Source organism: Drosophila persimilis, unplaced genomic scaffold (genome assembly GCF_003286085.1).
Source record: "Drosophila persimilis strain 14011-0111.01,24,50 unplaced genomic scaffold, DperRS2 tig00000715-arrow-arrow-pilon, whole genome shotgun sequence".
NCBI classification, from domain to species: domain Eukaryota; kingdom Metazoa; phylum Arthropoda; class Insecta; order Diptera; family Drosophilidae; genus Drosophila; species Drosophila persimilis.
The window spans coordinates 801,421-825,184 of NW_020825343.1; the positions used below are offsets into that span (position 1 = coordinate 801,421).

At 41.0% G+C, this 23,764-nt stretch overlaps 1 long non-coding RNA gene across 2 annotated transcripts in view; it reads right to left on the reverse strand.

Annotated features, from left to right (window-relative positions):
• The window catches only part of LOC6601533, a 42,193-nt gene extending 18,843 nt beyond the window's left edge, over window positions 1-23,350 (reverse strand). The window contains exons 1-3 of one of the 2 annotated variants that reach the window (XR_003409098.1): window positions 23,240-23,350; window positions 22,365-22,406; window positions 2,211-2,318 (exon numbers count right to left, since the gene is read on the reverse strand). This is a non-coding gene — a long non-coding RNA (uncharacterized LOC6601533). Of the gene's footprint in view, window positions 1-2,210; window positions 2,319-12,948; window positions 13,011-22,364; window positions 22,407-23,239 lie in introns of those variants that run through there. The other variant, XR_003409099.1, reaches the window with a different exon arrangement.
• Between the last annotated feature and the right edge of the window lie 414 nt (window positions 23,351-23,764).

Consider the following 23,764-nt stretch of genomic DNA (forward strand, 5'->3'; position numbering starts at 1 on the left):
TCAGCGCCTAATGCTCAAAGACTATAAGAGCTAGAGCAACGATGTTTTGGATCCAGACTTCTGTGATATGTCACTGCTCCAAAAATATTTCAAAACTTTGCCCCGCCCACTTCCGCCCCCACAAAGGGCGAAAATCTGTGGCATCCACAATTTTAAAGATACGAGAAAACTAAAAAATCGCAGAATCGTAGAAGATGACTATATCTTCTGGAGTGCAAAATCTGAACCAGATCGTATAATTATTACAGCCAGAATCACGAAAACAATTTCACTCTTTCTCGCTCTGTCTCACTCTAACACACAGGTTTCATGGTCGGTTTTGCCAATTGCAAAATATGAGTTCAAGGATCTCAGAACCTATAAAAGCCAGAGCAACCAAATTTGGTATCCACACTCCTGTGATATCGGATCTTGACCGTTTCATGTCCAAATTTCGCCACACCCCCTTCCGCCCCCGCAAAGGACGAAAATCTGAGGCAACCACAAATCTCAGAGACTATTAAGGCTAGAGTAACCAAATTTGGTACACACACTCCTTTAAGATGTCACTATAAAACGTATATCCCAGAATTTCGCCCCACCCCCATCCGCCCCCACAAAGGACGAAAATCTGTTGCATCCACAATATTGCAGATTCGAGAAAACTAAAAACGCAGAATCATAGATAACGACCATATCTATTAGATTGCTGAATCTGGATCAGATCAGATCATTTTTATAGCCAAAAGGAACAAATCAATTTGCAGTGGCTACGCAGCGCCCGACGTCACGCTCAGACTGATTTTCTGTCTCTCTCGCACGCACTCTTTGTCGTGTCGTTAAATATTAGCGGCGTCTGCCGGAGGAGAGCCATACTGACTTAGTATCGGGTATAACCGTAGAGTTGCGGTGTCCGCAGCAACTCACAACGTTCCCCCTCGTTTTTGTTTAATTCTCTGATTTAAAGTGTCCTTATATTCTCCTGCTACGGATCGGTTCCAGTTACGATTCCTCCTCCTTCGACTTGTTTCTCTCTTGTTGAGAATTAGCAAAAGCCTTTGGTCATTCATCAATTGGATGCAACTCTGTCAGCTGTAGAATCTTAAATTGCCGCACACATTTCGTTAGTTACCAAGAGAGATAGGGATTGTATTGGGCTATGAATAAGGTAGTATAAAAGGGGACAGGGCGTAGAAGAGGTTCTATTGTGGCTCTTTCCGCCTTGCGTTTCTTTCGCAAACGCTTCCTGCTATTTCGGGTTGCTGGATTTCTGGCCAACTCCCTGCAAAGTCGCTGCCCACTGCCTGCCTCCTTTAACTCTCTCCCTTCAATTTTGAAAAAAGTGTCTGCTATCATTTCTTCTCCGCGAAGTGTGGCTGTGAGCTACCACACATAATTCAGAGCTTCCTTGCTCGTTCCCTTTCTTTGCAGAAATTTGAATACGACAAAGAAGTGTATGAAATTCAGATAAAGTCAAACTGCCAGTTCCCATGAAGTTCCAGTTCAACTTCCAGATGCAGCTTCAGTCCTTCCATCCTTCTACTTATTTGTCCACATCTTGACTTTTTCGTTTTATCTGTTTCCTTTTTGGGGGCAATTCATTTGCACAAAAAACTATGCGACTTTCCCATCCGTGCGATGTTTTGGACCGGAAAACGGAAGCTATATCGTCCGGAGGATCGGGGGAGAACTGTAACTTTCAATCATTAAGCTGATACTCATCGCTGATACACATTGAATCACTCGGTATATGTTGATTACCAGCCCGAGAATTCTTAACAAGAGGGGGAAACGAAACCGTCCGCAGAAATTAAAGAGACAAGTGCTACAGGAAGTTTAATTTCTACAAAATCAAAGAAAACGAAAACCCATTCTATGTCTCAGGCTCGGATAAAATTATAGTATATTTGGGCAGTGGCAGAAATCTAGACTTATTTGAACTAAATAAATAAATGAAGAATATAGGACTCGCTTCGGATTGCGATGCATTAAATAGCCTTGCACCATGATTTGTAGGGAAACCATATCATATAGTACTCTGACTTAGAATTATTATCCAATGATTTATTAAGAAAAATATGAAACTATAGTTCGCAGCGTTCGGGATTTGTGTCATCTGAGACTGTCTATGCAAATCTAGTTAACTAAACAAAAAATGCAAAAACCACCGAAATACACACATTCGAGAACTAATATTTACAGAGGTGTAGATCGGGACTCCAGTCACTTACTCCTGATATGGCCTGTTTGTCGTTGAAGAGCGTCGTTGCATTTGCGGCGGATGAGGTCGACGAGCTGGCCACCGTGGCCATGGAGCTCTCCGGTCAGGAAAGCGAAGCCTGCAAAAAATTATGGAAAGGAAAACGTATTAAAATTTCTTTTTAAATTTCAGTATGAAGTTAACAGAATTTAGGGTACGAACTGTACGAAGTATAGATCTCCAACAGATCAGCTGCTGGGAAATCAAGCTGAGGTGCTTGCCAGCTGTCTCCATCCTTGGCGCTGAATGATAAAGCTAGATACATTGACGATTTGACGATTTTCCGACATTTATTTTGTCAACAAACTTCAGAGAGTGAACATCGTTACCCTTTGAAGGAGTAAAAAATAGTTCAATCTGTTCTGGTTCTGGTTCATCCACGGACTGTCGCTGCTCCTGGAGGCTCTGGCTCTGGCTTTGCTCAGAGCGCAGGATCATCAGTGGCCCAATCCGGCTTTGGACCACTACAAGCGGAACAGCAGGCTGCTCCGGGTGGATTTTGAGCCTAGCCTGTGTTTGGGGGTTCTCCGGCCTTCGGGGCCAGTCCCACCTTTGGGGAAGGCGCAACGTTTGGCAATTTCAAAGGATTTGGCGGCTATGGAGCCAGGCGGCAACATCTTCGACACCTTGGGTGGACAGAAATCTGGCTTGTCCTTTGGCAATCTGGCCCAGACCGGCAAAGCCAATGCCCACAAGCCTCCTTTTCCTGTTCCGTGTTTCATTTTGTTACTCAATTAAGGCTGGGATGCCATGTGGTGTGTTTTAACTGGAAGTGCATACAATTTCCAAGGTTTCCAGGCTTTGCGTGTGGAACGCGTCAACGTGTTTAGCACAGTTTTGTGGCCATTTTCATAAATCCGTGTAATTGTTTCTCTTTTCTGTTTCACTGTCGAGCTGTGGTGACTGTCGGGCGGTCCTCTGTACCCTCCCTCATTCACTCCTCTGCCACTGTTCACCATACGGCTATAACACAAGGCGGACCCCGTGTCAGGTCAGACCTATTTGCCGACATGGAGATGGAGTCGGCCAACGCAAACCCCATCTATGACATGCGGTTTAAACGTCACCCAATCCTGCCCCTTCAACCGACTGTCTGCTCAGCCCTTCCACTCCTATAGGTGCAACAACAATTATATTTAATTTTTAGGCACGTTTAGGCCAGGCATGAACGCTTTCGAGTCCATTCTTGGTGGCTTTTTGTCTGGCAACATACCTCTCACAGGCCACAGCATGCAACACGTCAAAAGTTAAACAACAAGCGTCGGCCGTTGACTGTCAGCGCGGTCTAAAAACATAAAAACTGTCGGCACATTGCTAAAATTCCAGGAAATTATTAGGAGCTCTCTAGCAGGAAAGGCGGGGAAGAGAAGCAGGGTGGACAACTGCCAGTAATTAAAATGAGTAAAATATAAGAGGAACAGCAACGAGCGCAAAACGGCTGACCAAAGAGTCTGGCTAGCGTAATGAGTTTATTAATTAATAAAAATCACCCTCTTGCCCGCCCTGAATTTTCCAATAATGGAATTCGGCGCCACGCACTTACTGCAGGTCAGTTACTTCTTCAGTGAAGAAGAGCAACGAAATAATCAGCTACAGAAGAGAAGGAATAGAGTGAACACACTCAATGCCATTCATGAATATGCGGATGTGTGTGCAGGTCCATTGCGAAACAACTCCTCGAATTTACAGGAACGCATATCTTAGAAAAGATGCATCATGTACATATATCCAATATTTATAGTAACTACTTCATTGATGCGCCTTAGAGTTCTACAGCTCTTTAGCTAATCTTCCTTTTTTTCCAGAAACATGATAACAATAATTCTGCCTGGTTTTGCCAATACTGTGGGATTACTTTATCATAGAACCACCCATGAGTCTGAAAAGCTTTCTGCACAACGTTTCTAATTTTTTCTGACTTAAAATGAATAGTATGGGAATTATTTAATCTGAATTCTATAGAACTTTCTCTCAGTGCACCTCTGTCCCTCTATTATTGGTGTGTGCTCCTCCTTGTTTTGCCCGTTTTTTTTGTAGTCGCGATAATTTGCGACAAGTGCGTATTTTGCTCTGGCCTTTTGTAGAAAGAAACTTGAGTACCAAGGCAGTTAAGTGGCTGCAAATTGGTATCGTTTAAAGGGCCACCACCACCCCATTTCCACTCGCAAAGCTGCCCCTACAACGTTGTTAACTGCGTTGTTAGCTGCTGGTCAAAGCAATTATTTGCAAAGTCCTTCTCCCACCCAAACAGAGCAGAACAAAGGCGAAAGGTCCAACACCTCTATTCGGATGGATGTGCAAATTCATCTCTTTGAATTTATTATCCCACATTAACCACTTTCACTGCCATAACTTTCCGCTTATGTGGCTTTCAGTTATGTTCAGTTTCAAAACTGAACATGTTGTATATGAATGTACATATATGAATACTACGACCCTATAGAGTGGATACTCTCGATTGATTTTCAGAAATAGATGAATATTTCCATCTGGGAGTCCGCACGTCGGTAGGTAGGGTAGGTAGGTAAGGTAGGGTCTTTTAGAAAAACACTTCAGCATTTTTACAATAAAATATATATATATTAAAAATAGCATTGTATTAAAAAAATGTAAATTCATTCTTTATTTTTATTGAGATAATTATAATATGAGCTTGAAAATCTTTTTAGTCAATTTAATTCATAGTTCAACACCTAAACATGGTAATTTGAACAATCCTGCCAACATCATCCCATGCCTGCCAGACTATCTTTATATTTTTCTTCATGAATAACAAAGAAAAAACTATTTCAAATACAAACTTGTATGATTTTCCTCGCATACGAGGGGGCTGTAGCTTTCTCTAGTAAGGTACTTAAGTGACGTGGCAGTAGTGCTGGTCTGATTCGTTGAGTGCTTTCCAATTGGCATCGTTCAACAGGCCACCCATTGCCCCTCCCAAAGCGTCGTCTACAAATTTATAAGCTGAGTTGTTAGCTGCTGGGAAAGGCCGATGGGAAAGGCTATCCTATCTACGAGTCTGCATTTCAAGACTCATCTCTCTGCAAATTTATTAACCACTTTTTCTGGCAAAACTTTGAGCTCATGCGGCTTCGTTATATGCCTCCGAAGGATAATTTTGTGGGCACTTAAACTTTTCACTCCTTCGGACCTGTTTTGCGGCTGGCCAGATGACCAGGGTAAGGCGCATACTCGTGTATTTACCTTTGAGCAACCCGTTAATGAATCACTTTCGCCCATCCCCTGACCACAGACTACTCGTAGAACACCACAAGGCACCACTTTCGAATAGATTTGGTTCCCGTTCTTTGGGTGCGGACCGGACCCAAATTTATGGTTTTCCTGCGATTGTATTGTAGAAGCCACAAAGACTACGAAAAGTAGAGACTTTCAAACTGGAACCAAACCAGCGACAACTAAAAAATCGAATTGGTTTAATTCTGTCTGCCTCTCTTAGGATTCTAGCATCTACTTTGGTTGCGCACCTAGTCTCTTTTTCTGATTCTCTAGGTAGGAGAAATGAAATATCAAACACCAGAAATATTCAAATAAGATTTTACTATCCAATTTTACAATATTTAATATTTATTATTATTTTATTATTTGTTATTGCTGCTCCCTTTATATTTGGATTAAATACAAGCCGTAATAAAATGACTTTGGAATAAATTTATATTTAAATCAAAGTTCATAATCATAACCGAATATTAAATTTAAATATGGTATATTATGTCTTACTATGAAACAATTAAATGCATGAGCAACGGGTCGAGCTGGGAAATATGTTACCCTTTCACGTAACAATCATGGATCTTATATCAATCCAGGATTAAAGATCAATCATAGATTATGTTGCTATCTTTTCTTGATGTCATCGAAAACAGCGTTAATTTGATTCTGATTGACCAATCATTCATCATTTATCTCTCCCTAGAAATTAAATTCCACTGCTGAACCCCATCTTGCTGTTAAAATTTTCTTCTACTTCGTATTCGTATGGCTCAGTCGATAGCTCCGGGCCTCACAAAAAACGAGGACCATATGCATTAGTTTTGGGACAGCTTTAAAGGAAAGGCAAATTACAGTAAACAATGAAACACAGACACATAAAAGTTGCAATGTGCAGCGGAGAGCGCACTTGGCAGAACCCTTGGTTTCCAGGGGGGAACTACTACTCCGAGCGGCTCAACGAAACGTACAGGCAACCAAACGGAAGCCCACGCTGCGGAAGTGAATTTCTTCGTTTCCGCTTCTACCACCATACGATGAGTGGAAGGAAGATGACTAAAAGTAGTAATAGGCCGAGTCGCGGCATAGAATGCACATGAAACAGATAGGGTAGGAAGAGGAGAGGCGGTCAACAAATCAAAACTAAATGACAAAAATACAAAGTAAATGACAGAAAAATCAACCCAAAAGTCCACAAAAACTGGCATAAAAATACTTGTACCATAGAAACTCACTCAGCGGAAATTTACTCCACATTCGAGTATGTCTGACTGCGCGACTGTGTAGAACTTTCGCTTCCGTAACGGAAGCTCATGAGCGTAGCCAGGAGGCACGCAGGGGCGAAAATGACTTGCAACTGCAAAAAAAATTCCTCGATAACTCTTAAATTGAAAACACGTAATTTGGGTTTATCTGTGTTCCCTGGCGTTAATGTGACTTTACAATAACTAGGAAATATGCTAGATATTTCTGTAATGGAAGAAATTTTTGTAACTGCGAAAGTGCATAGAAGGTCACTGGCAAATTCATCAGCCGCAGTCCTGCCACAAGCTCACGTCCTAGCACCCATTCCCCTCCCAAAAGAATATTTTGGCCAAGACTTGGCATTCAAATTAGAGTCGAAAATTATATTTGGACCACTTTCGCTCTTCAATTAGAAGCTGGGTTCCCGACGTCTATTCTGATTGCTTTTCGTGTATGCTTGAGTGCAGTTTGTAGTTATCTGTCAAGGGCAGACCTCAGTTGAGCCAGCCTGTTTTCTCAAAAGTATACTTACTTTATATCTACTGTATACGTATATGTATAGTAAGCAGGCCAGTGCCACCCATATATAATGCCACCCTCGACCAACTTTTTTTACTTTGTGTATTTTGGCTTAATTATCAAATTGACAACATGACGTTGATTGTAAAGCATTCAGGGGGTGCTATACCCCCACCGATTCAGAAAAACGCGCTCCGCGTTTGGGCTGAGAAAAACTTGCCACAAACTATGGGTGGAACCCCCTTATTGAGGATATCGAAACTTTAATGAGCCCTAAACGCATTCCATGTGAATATCGATTTTATTTTAAATTTATTTTCTTGCTAATTCTTGCTTCTGTTGCTATTGTTTTCTCTCCTACGTCATCCTCCATTGATACAGACAACACACAACACGCGTGCAACAATGTGGAGCTGTTCCTTTTCGTTGCACAAGCCAAAAGCACACAACTTTCGGGCTACTCTCTAACCCTTACTCTCACTCCCACGTGGGTGTTTTCTGCAACTTTTCTGACCATTCAACTATAATAGTCCGGAACCTTGTAGCAAAAACAAAGGGCGAGCCACTACGAGGTCTATAAGGAGGAGGAAGATGATGATGACGATGACGACAGACCACCTGACTTGACGAGTTTCCTACCACAGCCTGGTGTTTTAGCAGAACGCTACTGGGAGCTCATAGTGTTTATACAAAACGTTAAGCCAGAATACACTTAAATATCATATTTATTGGGAAACAGTAGATCTGAGTTTCTCTGATTTTCGGGATTCTTAAAGAGTAATTTTGTTTGGAAACGGTACTAGTGGGCAGCATTCTGACTGTATTTGGCTTGTCGTTGGGTTTCGCCCTTGCTGTTGCCCAGCCAGACATGATGCTCCCTCGACTGGTGGTCTGGGGATCTGTGGAGATTCATGGGGCAGGGAGTTTAAATATTCTTAAAACCCGTAATGACCAGGACGATGATGAGGAATTTGATCATGCTGTTAAAGGTAGTTTTTTTCTATTCTCCATCCTAACTGGTGTTAAAGGTAGGTTTTCTCCATTCTCCATCCCAACTGGTGTCGACAATGTGATTTTCTTGTTGGCTCTGTTGTTGCTTTGGGCTAACTGCTGTTGACTTATATTACATGAAGTTTTCATTGCTGTGAGTCTGCTTCTGTAACCAGCTACTGCAGATGGGCTGGGTAAGTCGTTAGCCATGGGTTACCATGTTTGGGTCTTGTCTAGCCTTGATATCATACAACCTCCCTCTCTACTTCGGAAAACATAATGGAATTTTCATGTAAGCAATTTGCATGGCTTTTGTTTTTCTTCGCTTTTCAGGCTGGAAAAACCTTTGCGAGAGACATGGCACATGCAATCATATATCATTAATTAACACATCATCCAATCTTTGTCTCTTTCGGCATAGTTTTCTGTTGTAATTGGATGGAGATGTTGCAGATTTAACCTTTTGGCTTATATATCCCATTCCCTTACTCTTATTAACTCTTGATATGTGTATTTTGGCCAGCTGTTTGTGTCCAGCTGTTTGTCAAGCTTATGAGCTTAGGATAAATATAAAGAGCGTCCTCCCAACAGCAGAGAAAAGGAATATAAATCGCTGAATCTCGGCGTATTTGCTCATACGTGTATCTGTATAATCAGTAGAACCATTTCAAACCCAAAACCCTAGGTCACACACACAGATACTCATACTAGTTGAGTTGTTGAGGCCGTTTCTTAGTATGAAAATGGGAATGTTATATGTTAGATGAATGCTCCTACTTAGCATTTTGCTTCAAGTGGAGGGTCTCTCCGGAAACCGTTGCATCCCCATCTGTGACAGATGCTGTTTCGGGGCAATACAAGCACAGGTGCCATCTGGTGGGTATGTGTGTGTGTGTCTAATTTCATTTAGTTGTGGCTGCTGCTCATGTGAGTGCTCCCGAATTCTTTGGCATCCTCCATCTCCTCTGACCTGTTCACGAAATCCTCGATTCCTGTCCGGCAACTCCAACGTTCACAAAACACAACTATAGTACCGCTCTTTCTACCTATGTAGCAACCTCTCTTTCACTCTTACTATATCTCTCTGTTTGAGCGACTTGACTTGACGTGGAGTTATTATAAATATTTTCAAAACGAGCTCGCGCCTTGGAAAGCTAAGAGCACGAGGAACTAAACATTGGTTAGTGGGTGTAACTCTGTCCGACTATTGGGCCGTGGTCCTGCCGTCACATATGTTTAGCTGTTATTATTTAGATGTTGTCTCCCCGGCGTCATGAATATACATTTTAATTATTCGGTTTTCCACTTCAGCTGTCTCTCTCCTCCTGGCAAAACTATTAGTAGGCTTGCGATTCTAATTAGAAGACGGAAAAGAAAAGCACTTAGCACTTAAGAGTGGTCCCATACAATAAAAAGACAGTTGAAATTCGTTTTCGTTACCGTGGCTAAGATGGCGCTTAAGATGCTCGCTGATTGGCTCGTGAAGTTGGTCAGTTACTTCTAAGTAAAAAAAGAGGGTGCAATCTACAGAAAATTAGACATTAGATAGATTAGATACTCTCTCCTCTCCTCTCTTCAGTCATTTTTTTCTTCTATTTCTTGAAGAACTAGCAGATCATCTCAAAAAGATTAAGACCAGCCTAAATTGATACATGTGATTCTATGGCTGCTGTACTAAAGTTTCTTATTTCTTCTGCACGTCATCGCTTATTTAACTATACAGAATCTGTCCCTGATTGTGAAAGACCAGTCCCAAACCATATTCAGCTCTTGTGATCAATTTCCAACTTGTACTCTACTTAGTTTCTCTGCTTTTCCGACTGCAGATTAACTCCCAAATACTAGTCAGCTCTTGCTATTCATACAGTTTTGAAAAGCTTTAAAAAACATTCAGTAATTTGATAGATATGATCTTTCTGATTGTGCGTTCTTGGATTTCTTGTATCTTCAATTGTGGATGCCAAAAATGTTCGTTCTATTCTATTCGTTCATACCGGCATGGCTATATCGACTCGGCTACCTTTAAAAATATTGTGCAGATGCCAAAACCAAAGTCCCCGTACAGGACAGAAACAGAACATGACATTAGCTGAATGCTTTTCCTACAAAAAATATCACTGGCAGATATCTAACCAAGAGCAGCAGTCAGAGAGCGACGACCATCAATGGCTTCAGGATGATATATGGATCTATGTATCCTACATGGTCGATATATGGAGTTGCGAGCTGGTGCCTTACATTAACAAACCCATTTTCCATGTTGATTGTGATCGCATCCCACGTTCCGATTCTTGGCTGGGGGCCAACAAACAAGCAGAATAAGGACACGCCAAAGGGCGTTATGTCCTTGGCACTAGTTAAAACTGTATAGGGGCCCATCCATCAGCTGTTTCTTCTGAAAAGAACGTGTCCAACATTTCTTACAGCTTTTTGTCAGTTCTCATACTCCCCATCTCTCTTTCTCTCTCTCTGTCTCTCTCGACCACCACGAACTGACCTTTTCTGCCTAGGTTTTAGGGAATATTCTCCACTAGGTTTCGTCCTTGCACTCTTTTCTTTTTCTTAGCTACTGTGATTGATTGGATTGTTTCGTGTAACAAATTTATTTGCGTCTCATTTCTCTATTTTCATTACTATATTACTTGGAAACAAAAATCTGCAACTAATCATTGTCAGGGCGAGGAAATTGGCAAAAGGCTTCGTCCTCTTCTTTGCCTTCGCTCCCGTAAGAAAGGTTTGAACAAGTTTGAACCCCAAAAGCCAAGCATTAACATATTTATCTGATTGATTTGGCCTTTCTAGATTTTCCGGAAATTTTCACGTTCAGCCTGCGCCTGCACTCTCCACAACAAAAGTGGGTCTTTTTGTTTTCTAACTTTTTTCAGCCACACCAATTACAAATTTATGTTTGTTTATGCACCAGCATTTCAGACCTCATCAAGTCTTATTTCCATGATCCCAGAAACTACATTTTTAGAATATTAAAAAAAAAAGCAAAAAGAGACTCATGCAGAATACTATTATCTACTAGATCGCCGAATAGGGCTGTGATCTGAACATTCTTATAGCCAGAACGGATTATTAATCCCCTGCCTCCATTAAAGCTTTCACAAATCCTTGTTGGTTCTCGGGCATGTTAATTCCAAAAGATTATCTTGAACTATTTATTAAATACAAATTCGTACGTGATGATATAAGTTTGGGCACACATGTCCTCTTATTCCACAATCTACCCTTAACGATCCAATGGTCTGTTGAGTATTCTCGATGGACTGGCTGGAGAGGAGTTTATTTTTTTAATATCGAGTCGGTGAAAACCGCAGCTCATGACTGAAACTCTACTATTACCCGGTACTCAGTTTGGTAGGACAGGCAAAGCAGGCCGCGCATTTCTCTTAATTTGGCTTGCATTGCACTTGTCATGAGAGATAAGAAAAAAGTGCAGAGAAAGAGAGGAACCGCGACATCTAGTTCCTCTATGCTTTGCTTTATGGCCTTAACCTATATCTACACGATTCTAATATACCCGTATACTCTTTGAGCACCGGGTAGAAAAACAAACAAATTTTCAACTTCCATGAATATTAATTTAGCAAAAACCCAAAAAACGGTAACGCGGCTCCCTCCCCCGTTGAAAGGAGTAGAGTGTCCACACAGCCGATGCTCATACGCCATGTGGTCAACACGTATAAAATATTAAATGTACATTTAAAATGACCTCGCGGGAACGCCCACAAAAGTTCCACAGGTGCAGGCCATAGTGTCACAGGTCGCCCACCTCGATGTCCCCCGAGAAGCAGACGGAGCTTGAACTTAAGCAGAAGGTGTTGCCCATTGCGACGACGACCTCGACAACCACGATTATCCGATTAAAAATTACATCTACATTGTATAATTTTTTTTGCAGAAGATTTGTAACGATTTTGATGCAGCTATGAGTATTTTTTGAGATGTAAGATATAAATAATTTTATATCAAAACTGTATTAGGATCATTAATGAACTGAATATATAAAAAGGACCGTCATATTTTAATCACAGCTGATGTAATAAAGCTGTTGCTAGTTTGCTTTATGTGAAAACATTTTTTGGCGAAATAAAATGCTAAACGTAGCAGAATAGATGGCAATGACGATGGAACGCAATTCCCTCGCCATCGTCCATTCGGATTGGGTTGGGATCCATTGTTCAAAATCATTTTAGTATTGAAATTACACTGAATTTAGTCGTAGAGACACAGAAAGGTGAAGGTGGTGTGGTAGACAAAATGAACAACCGAAGGACAAAACACAGAAAGAGAGAGAGAGAAAATAACTATGCTAATAACTTTCAAATAAATGTTGAACTCAAAAAATGAGGAGTAAGCTTCGATTTGGGGGATTGCACTCTAACGTGGCTTAAGCCAGACGACCCACACACACCGCCAGGAGCATGGTGTGAGTCTGCGAGGCTGTGCGTAATTCTTACAAAATTTCCACACATAACTTGAGCGCCTAAAACTCCAGCCAGACATCAAGCCCGCTAACGAAAAGGATTTGCGTTTTCACTGGCTTAGCGTTCAAATGGCCATGGGTGTAAGATACCGCTGCGGGAGGACACCAATTTTTAAGCTGTCACCAAAAAGATCGTAAAAGATTTGCTCCAGTAATTAGGGGACTCATATTTATTCAAACCAATAACTTTTCGAAGAAGTTATTTAATCAGTTTTACCAAAAAAATTGTACATACTTTTTTCCACATAACTTGTTTGGCAACACAGAAAAATCAGATTTCGAGAAGGAGTAAATAGTGTAAGAGAAGAGAAGATACTGAAATAGAAAAAGAGAGAGAAAGAGATGTTTATAACACAGCAAAACACTTTCGTTCAAATTTGTTGGACCACAAGTTTAAAAAGTTGTGCTCAGAATTTAACCTCGGGCTTCAGACTGGTCGTATTCTCTTTATTTCCATATCCATGCTAGCTCCTTCTCTCACTCTAAATCTTTGATATATTTTCTCACTTCTTTAAATTTGCCTTATATTTGTATTTGGCTCAACCTTTGGGTACTTCTCCGAGCATCCACCATCATTAAATTACAGGTCTCGTTTTCAATTAAGAAATTATCCCTGGAAACTCCAAATGTTAAACCTAGAATTGAGCTTAAAAATGTCCCACATTATTGATAAGAGCTGGATTACGGACTCGAAGTGAGAATCTGGTTCAGGGGACTGTTAAGATATACATACTAAAGTTGTGCAATAAATTGAAGCCAAAATCTTCTGGACAATGAATACCAAGAGTGTGCGTGCTCTCATCTAGCCAACCACTCGTCTCTTGGACTCGAATGCTTGTTAGCAACTTGGTTAGCCACAAGGAAAACATAATGGCTTTTAATCTACCAATTTTAATGAGCAGGCCACGTATTCGCTGATAAAGGTTGAAAATGGTGTACACAGTGTGGAAACTCAATAAATTGAGGATACAAGGACAATAGTAGCAGCAGCACCTATGCCTAGGAGACTTCTGAGTGGCTTATGTGTAATTGACAATAGGGAAACAAGGAATACATTCTAAGAAGCGGCTGGTATACAATGTTACATATAATTGTATAGCTTTATATTTTCTCTCTTTCGGAATAAGAAATCCCTTACCAGACACCACAGAAAAATTACATTATATAAAAAATCGAACTTAAATTCCAGAGCGTTAGCCACAGAGACCAGACTGGGATCTAGCGATTCAAAGGAGGGCCAGTCCTGGCTAGCTCCCGGAATCATTAATTCATAATGCCTTAATATACTTTCTGCCCAATACCAGACAAACTCTGTGGAATTTCCCCTTCAACGTAGAAGCAGACCACAAATAGGGCGGAGTGAGGATAGAATAACGTTAAGGACCATGTATATCTATATTTTACAACAATGTTTTGCCTCTCACAAAAAACCCAGAAAACTTATTTGCGTTTTCCCAATGTCTGTACCACTCTACATGAATCTCTATCACTCTCTCTGGTACTGAATGTTGTTTCGGTTACTCGGTACTCATTAGTACAATTGCAGTAAAGCGACGAACTAATTGCTCTGCTCGTATGCATCGTAGGCGTTACCCACTGTGAAGATGAGAGAGCCAGACGGCGCAATTTCTCGAGAGAGCAGCTGGAACATAACGCCAGAAGGGTATAAAGGTAAAGCTGATCCCAGGCTAAAGATGACAATATACTAAAGTAACATATAGTAACACTCAAAAGGTATAGACACATTACCTGCTACACCCCATATGCCCCTGCTTTGATCAGCTTGTTTCACCATTACACTAGTCCAGAAGTGGTTTTTTTTTGGAATAAAGTCTAGTTTTAAAGCTAGATCCTTGAAACTTTGCACAATATTTTGAGTATTTTTATAAAATTTCGTTTTTTCTTTTTAGATTCGACCACGCTGTCACCCCCCCCTTCCCCAGAATGCTATAGCCAGCAACTCAGATATGTTTAACATAGAGCTCGAAATTAAAGCTAGATCTTTCAAATTTTGTACATACATATCTTTCCAAACCTTTTTCTGAATATATTTTTTCCGAATGCTCACTTTAATCTTATTATCACTTTTCATATACCATTTTTGTGTCACTATTCTGTATGATATGTTCAAGAGAAATTCTAGAAACCGGATGCATTGCATTGCAATGCATTGCTGCGGACTAACTTACGTATGAGACTTTAATCCTTCTTTATCTATACGCACTTTAAAAAACCCTCAGTTTTTGTTTGTTTATTTCTTGCTTTCTCTGTGCAGTCCACACGCACAAACTTACTCTCTCTCTCACTTTCCCTCTGGTCTCCAGCTCTGGTTGCATGCAAGTTCAAAGTTGTTGGACCCCAGAGTTGAGCTTTCCTGTTCAGGCAGAGCTCCACCCCATGCCAGATACCATCCTTACCTAATGCTCCATTCGTGTGGGTTAGTACTTGGAGCCTAGTGGTGAGAGACAGAGACTAACAGCAGACCAAGTGCCGCAGGTGCAAAGTGTAAATGAAGACTGATTGCAGTGTACATGATTTTGTGACGACAAGCAGGGAGTGCGACCAGAGGGGGTGCAGGTGCACAAACGGAGGATAAAAAACGTTACTGTTCGCCCTTGTTTGACGAAAAGGGGGGTAATTGTGGTTAAGTGCTGGTTTATTGGCTTGGCAAAAGGGCTTAAAAGATGTCCGTATGTATATGCAGTAGGTAGCGCGACGCCAAAACCAATCTGGCGCCCTGGTACTCGTACGCTGGCTCGTATGACTAAGGTTAGGGGCAAGTTTTTTGGAAGCAGCAGCACCACCACCGCCCCTTTTGAAGGCCAAAGTTGTGAGTGTGTGTTTGGGAGCATGTTGAACATGGTTGTAACGAAAGCTTGTTACCTGACCAGCGACATAATAAGAGAGTACAAAGGGAGAAAGATTAAGTTTTCAGGGTAATCGAGATTGTTTGAATGAAATTCTAATTAAAATCTGACGCCTATAAGATAGTCATTTAGTCCGATTGGAGGACGGCAACAGCAGAAAATACCCACTTAACCTTGAGTTAATATAATCTTATGTAATCAGTAATGAGTAATATTTCAGTCAGGGGCTTGGAAGAAGGAGAGGACTGGAGAGTATATGTCCTCGCTTGACTCTCGACAGCCGTTTAAAAAATATTCGTATTTCCGGTGCTAATTTTCACATCCGGAATTGTGCACGACTGTGGGGTGGTGTCACAAACAACAGAAAATAACTTGCAATTCTAATGATATTGAAAACAATGGAAACAGGCTCGATGAAGCTTTGTCGGTTAGTTTTCCTCCTCTGAAGGTTTTCTTACTTTCTTTTGACTATATTTCAGATGAAACGTTTTTTTTACATGCATATGTTTTATCTCTCTTCAAGTATTTTTTTTTGGTCGTGTATCTCTCTCTCTCTCTCTTAACAAGATGTTTTCTAGTTTGTTGGCCTTCTGAATGCTATGATCCATTCGTTTGACTCTCCTTTAGGCACTTTCCGAAACTCTACAAGCGACGCCCCTAAAGCGTATACTTGTCTCTCCCCTTCTATCTCTGAAAAGTTTCAACTGTCGCTCTTTATCTCTCTACCCCGCCGTCATACACATTGCATGAGATATGCTCATTCGCCATTCTCGCACATATGCACATCTGTTCGTCCCTCTCTAACGCTCCCTATCAATGATTCGTTTCCCTCCTCTCTCATAGCTAACTTTTGAGACCTTATCTCGCACAGACTTGCATTCGAGGCTTATGAGAATGTGGAGAGCGTGTTGATATGATTTAAGCGCAAACTTCTGCCGCCAAGACACTGGCTCTTCCACTTTTCCTTCTGAGGTTCCGCTTTAGCTTCAGACGCTCCCATCCGTCATACCCTGAGCAATTAACTATATTTAAATTGCATAACTCTGATCTCTGCCAGTGCTGGTTTACGATTATAACGCTTTTTTTTTTTGGGCAACTGAATGAAAACTGAACAATTTTAGTGCCTCTAACGTGGCAAACTCTTTCGAATCGAAAAATAATGTAAATGTTTTAAAGGGTGACTTAATCTACATATATTCTCGGCGCAGCACTCTCTTTCTGCTGTCCATGGTCCTAAAGGTATCTCTCTATGAAATGAGTTATGGCCTTGGATGCAAACTCTGGATGCAAAAAATCATTACGCAAGCAAACAATTTGATTAATTTTATGACGCCTATCCCCACCCCTGTTCCATGGTATCTTATCCACACCATATGCCCCGGCCAACATAACTCCCGCAACAAACACACAAAAACCAGCTGGAATCTCAGATCGACCAGAGCCAGACACACAGAGACCACAGAGGGACACGTATTTTATGCAGATTTTTAATGCAAGCAATTAATTAACTTTCCGCTAATGCCCAAACTTATAAATGAAAATGCGTATAGAAATATTCGGTCATAAATAAATGTTTAGCGACTAATTTGGCTGTGTAAATTGCAATACGATATTCATAAATTTAATCGTGCTCTTGGCTTTCATTTATCCGTACAACCAGCCGAATTGGCGAAACCCGCTGCCATCAATGTGGAAATTATTGTGGAAAGACGACCCACAAAAAGGGAGATGCCCAGCGGAACCACAATGCAAATATAAAATACCAAACAGCAAAGCGACATCGTCGGAACCAGAGCTGCTGGAACCGATAGCTTATGTGGATGTAATGGCTATTTTAAGTCATTAAGATTAGGATGATTCTAATGAGCTGAGCACTTTCCGTGCTGGTGATCCCTTTTTATGCTTTATGGTTTCCATTGGATTAGCCTGGTTGGGTTATAGTATCGTAAAACCAGAAAAGCTTCAACTGATGTAAGTCTGAGCCCGTTTTGGGTATATATTTATATGTCAATATATTTAAATATTCTCAAATATTGGCTCCAGGAATGCCACTAGTCTGGTTTATACACAAATTTCTTGCATAAAAAAATGTTTTACATGAGACATGCGATAGAAATTTGGCGGTATAGAAAATAATTTCATTGATGCTCGACGCACTACCCTTTATTACCCTTAAGATTATAATCTTACGACAGAAAACCGCAGTGAGCTGGAGGAACTCCTTCCAGCCACCGATTCAACCTAAGCTAACCTACCACAACATCCACAATGGAATCGACTCCCACCCCAACACCGTAAAATTCCTCTACATAAAAATTATCCAGAAAATATTTCGAGAAATAAAGGCCAGTGCGATAGACAGGGAAAAGGGGAGGCTGAAATTCCATAATTTTCAGTCGCATAAATGCGCCGGAAGGCATACAAATTTTTGTATAAATATTTTCGCGTATCTTCACTCTTATTAAAGAAGTGGCTAGTGGGGATGGCTAGGATGAAAGGATGGACAGACATGATTCTTTACAGTTAAGGGAAACATTTTGCAAATCCCTAAAATGGCTTTAATAATGGCCTTAAGTCGAAGAAATATAAAAAGAGTGAAAGTTATCCTAAACTAAAATTTTTTTTTTAACAGAAAATAGAATTTTGTTATATTTTTCTATGCTATCTTATACCTTACTTTTTCACACGCAGCTTCTATTCGTTTCTTTAAGTTTTCCCCAGAGCAGATTAATCTTCTTAGTCAACTTTAATATCGTGTCTTCCAGCACATTCATCAATTTCTTGCCAGATAAATCTTTAATAACCTTCAACGTGCATCCATTCGCTCGTTCTCCTTCTAACCCTTTCCAATGGAAGGTCAACGCCTGCCACACAAACAAGCAGAGAGACAGCGAGAAACAAAAAAAAATACCACCTAAGCCCCGAGGAAGACGTGTAGAGCCGATTCTTGCTATGGCAGTTTTTGTGGGTATATAATAAGAAGGCAGCAAGAAGGCGAAAACAATGAATAGGGCGGGAGGAATCTCTAGTCGCCAAGTCGAGTCATTCCCTTGCCCGGGGAAAATTTGTCCTGTTGTCTGGTTTACTGACTGACCGAAAAAAGAGTCAATCAAAGGAAGAACTATAGGAGCCCGGAAATCTCTCGCCTGGTCGAAAATCTCAACCAGGCTAAAAATTAACTTAAAGAGCTAAGGAGATTTTGAAGTTAGCTTTAAAGCAAGTAAACACACAGTTGGTGAGAGGCGGCAGAACGTGAAACGATATTAAAATGCACATCACGTGCTTACCGCCAGATACAAGATACATTTCTTGTCCTCCAGGCTCAATCTCTCCATCGAAGCAATACAAAATCTATATCGTTGCCTTGTTCCTTCTACCATTTTATCTATAGCACCGTTTCAGCTTATTAAACTTTCAGCCATTGATTTGGGACCCGCTGCCTTGCGCCTTCGTCTAGGATGTTTCTCGAAGATGTTAGCGATAAACATGTAGGACCTCCTTCTTCCCGTAATCGATTATGTTTATTACGCTTACGACAGGTTGCCGAGACAGGGGACCGGGTTTTGCGGTTTTGACGGTTCATACTTCATACTTAAATTTTGATATTTTGAATTTATGTTGAATTCAACATTTTTTATGATAGAAAATGCATTCAAAAAGCCGGGAAAGAGAGATAGAATACAAATTTAAGGACAGACAAACCCCAAACAGATAATTATGTATATATGTAGATTATTGTCTGCTCTAATTCCATCTCGTTTCTTCTGCTTTCCATCCAAAGAGAATAATTTTAGTCAACAGACAGAGAAAAAGAGAGGGAAACTCCTGGGAAAAGTAGATCAGAGAGAAAGATCAGGGAGAGATTGTTTACGATTGATGGAGAAATAGTTTCCCAGCCTTGAAAATTCGTAGCTTGTGTTTATAAAGCTTCTTAACAGTACACACTCTTCCGAATGTTATTAGTATAGTTCTGATCAGACGTTAACAATTCACAAAATATAGTGCCGATGCCATACAGTCTATATATTCTTGATTACTATCAATTTCTATATTTCGTATTGAACGTGTTTCTTTAAAGATCGGACTACCCAAAAATGGCAACTTTTTTGAGTCAGAAACCCAGAAAGGGGGTTTCGCTTTCTTTCTATAAAACCTAATTTTAAGAGCAGCTATGCAGAACATTTTATCATAATAAGATAATAACAGAGATACTCTGCCAGTTGCAGTGCTTCCCCCTCATCTACGCTGCATTTGCATACGGGTTTACATATGTGCTCCTACAGCTGGGAGAATTCCTGCACTTTTCACGCCTTTCTTCCTCTTACTGCTGCTCTATCTCTTTCTCTCCCTATCTAAACTATTTACAAATGTATGCGGGGGTAAAAAGTGTGTGGAAGTGCGATTTGCCCTCGTGGCAAATGAAAAAAAAGACACACACTCAAATATGAGCAAGCCAGATAAATAACAAGAACACTAAGAGAGAGAAAAACAGAGCATAAGAAGACACAACATGAGACGCAGCCTGAGAGAAAGATACAGAGGAAGAAGGCAATGCCTGTGGCAGGTAGGCCCTTCATTTTTCTCCATGCAACATGGCCTCGGCATACATTTAAGATGTACAAAAATATATAATGTAATGTTAATGTATAGGCAATCTGTGGTGTGGAAATCTTTTTAACTTATCAAATCGACTTAGTGGCCAAGAAGATGTCCACGACTATCGCTCAAAGCGATACTCTACTGATTTATAGGTCTATAGGTCTATAAGTCAAAATGTCCCATGGAATTGTGAAGAACAAAGCACTTTTGACTTTGTATTTTTAAGCACTTACAATAAATAACCAAATTGTTGTGTTTCGTGGGACTATCTCAAAGAAAGCCCAACTTCCAAATTCTTGCTGATTTGCTGATTTTACTGTCAAATCCGAATCCAAGGAAACGATTGATCCTAAAGAATGCTTAAAGCTCTGGTCTCCGATCGAATGAGTTTAGCCCCAATTTCCCTGCTTCTAGATCAGCCTTTGTTTGGCATCTCTCGCTGCAGTTCCACCTCCACCCCTTCAACTGTAGTGCCAATTAATTGCACAAGTTTTTTTACTTAACATTTTTGTGCACCCCCAAAAGCAAACTAAAAGTGCAAAAGAAAAGTTTTGCCTTCTCGGTTGCACATTTTTCATCTTTTTCCGGCTGTCGTCGACGAAACGTAAGAAATGTGCAATGAAAAATTAGCGCAGGATAGGTATTCTTAAAGCACTCCCAAAAAAAAAATCGAGCAAAGGAAATTGTAGCAAAATACAGCAGGGAAGATCAAACTTGAAGAAAATCAATAACAAAATCTCGAGGAGTTTGGTAAAACTTTGGCAATAAAAGTGGGTTTTGGTTTCTCTGTCGCGGAGCGCTTGCATGTTTTCAGATTTTGTTCAGACAAGGCAACATGGTATATTTTCAACATGGATTTCGTGTTCTTATCAGTTCTTATACTGATGATCAACTGATGATCAAGTTATATTCGTATCGATGTCAACATCTCTCAATCAGATGATCATATTGCAGTCAGAATCCTTGACGCCTTTTTCAACGACGTTTTAATTGAAAATACGCTATACTTGCATTAGAATCCTTAATTATTTTTTTTTAGTGTCATTCCCCTATGCTCCACTTTCTAACCATTTACTCCTTTCCCAGTCAATTCAATTGGTGAACTATTGCACCCCCATTCCACTAAAGAGTATCCATAACAAGCCGCAGCCAGCGGTCGGCAGAGCAAATCGAGCTAGTCAGCTGCTGTTTCTGTGGCTGCTGTTGGAGCTATTGCTGTTTCTGTTTCTGCTGCTGCTGCCGTTTTCTGTTTCTGTTTCTGCTGCAACCAAACTTTGAGAAGTACTCTGTGTGCATGTTCTGTGGGTGTCAACAACAAATGAACATCTGGGCACACACATATACAGGAACAAGGAGGAGAAACTACAGACAGTGTAAAAGAAATTACTGCCAGAGACTGGGGAAGTCGAGTCCATTGACGGAAAACTTTAAAAAAGTTAGCCGGATTAAAGTTCACACGAGCCAAAAGAGGCAGGGAAGGAGAAAATCAATGCTCAAAATTTAATCAGTTTTATACCTAGTGATGTAGAAAATTGATCCAGGCGAACACCTTTGAGACTTGTTGAAAACGGCTCACAGTGCGTATGAGAAGCAGATAAAAGTGGTTGGGAGGCGACGGAGAATATTCCATTACTTCTCGCATATTTAATAGGGGACTAAATTTTATAATTCTCCTCCTTGCCAAATTGAATTGGCGTCCCTGACGTAGAGGATCTATTTATACCAGTTGAGACGAGCATGGCTCTGGCCATCTAGAATGAGCGCATCACTTTGTTCTCCAGATCACTCTCCGAGATGTTGAAGGCCAGTGCTATTTTGTACATGTCGGCCGACTTATAGGGACTGAAGTGCTGGATCAAAGTGTGATTGCGAATCTCCTTCAGCTGGGGGAAAAGCTTCAACGATGTGGAGGCAATCAACAGGCGCCTCAGCTCCAACCTGTCGCGAAAAGTTTTTTATCAAAATTGATTTCCACAAAAAAGGTGCTGCTATCGATACCGGTTACATGCTAGAGATGAGCACAACTGTCATCGCATTTCGAAATCACTTTTCAGTGTACCACTTCAAGCTTTTTCTATATACAGTTGATCCGAGTTTGAAAAATTAACTCATAAATGAGTTATAACTTATTTAAAATAACGGCAACCAGCTGGAACTTAGTCACAGCGACTAAACTATAACTCACCTCTAGCTAATGCCACGACCGTTTTCCAACACTATTGGCCGACTGGAAAGAAGAAGAACACGCACTGAATTTCTTCTGTTTGTGAAATTTACAAATATTAGAAAAACAACCAAATAGAAGTACAAAGATATCCACAGCGGTAATTTCCAACCGCAATAAGAAACATTTTCTGGGCGTGCCAGAGCCCTTGGGCTATGTGGCCAGCGTGAGTCGTGGGTGAAAACCGGGCGCGAATGGCTGAGGAGATTCAGCGCAATTTGATATTTTAACAATTTGTTTAGCATTTGCAGTGCCACTTGCTTCACGATGCCAACGATGTACCCGATGATCAGCATGCACCGCCAGCTACCAAACGTAAGAAAAAAGATGAAGAGGAGGAGGATGAAGATGAAAATGTGAACGACTTGAACTATGAGTTCTGTGGTTACATCTACCCTCGACCACCATTCCCGACGTGGCCGGCAGTCGCAATCTGAAGCAGCGAAATGCCAGACGCGATGTCGAAGAAGTTTAAGCTGCTGCCGAACAGCGTTTTGCCCAGAAATTTAGGCGTAGAGACATCCTCTGGCCTGGTGTCCATGTAGGCAGGCGACTTGGAGTTGAGAAAGAGAAAAAAAAAAAACAGTATTGTAATCGAAGGGCCACCTACGGCGGCGTCATCAAGAAGGCTCGACACTTGCCCAAAAGGATGAGAAAAACAAATCCCAATCATCCACCGGCCTAGATATCCTAGGCTCAAGGTAAAATTTCAAACTAAAAGCCATTTTGACAAAAACAAAAAAAATCGGTAGATCTAGTTAAAAGAAAAATATTTATTACATTCTATTTACATGATTCTTTCGGGAGAGAAAACAAAGGTTACAGGTTGAACGCACCGTGAACTTAACGGCGATGACGACGAAAACGTGAACTGTAAGGCGAACGAGACGAATCAAGACACGTAGCATTCGACAAAGAGAATGACGCGTACGATGAACAACGAGGAATGTGTACAAAGCGGCTACTGTCGCACAACTGAGTCGGCAGGATGCCGTGGGAGCAGGTTCAGCCGGGCGCCTGCGGAACGAAATGGGATTCGGAACAGGCCAAAACAAAACACGATTTCGGGTCCAGAGCCGAAGCTGTCACAAAACATCTGTTTGAGAGCGAGACAGCCATACAGAGAGGAAAAGAGATGGGGCTTGACCGAGGGTGGAACTGGGCCTGGGATTGGGCAAAGGGTACGGCCAAGAGCAGTCATCCATCCGCTGTCTAACACTAACCTACCGCAAAAAGATATGGAGTCAGAGAAAGAGAGAACTCTTTGCCAACTTTTGCGAGCGGAATCGTAGTAACTTAATCAACTTCAGACCTAATCGAGGGAGCTTCAGATAGAATCGAGCTAGGAACTAGGAGTTAGA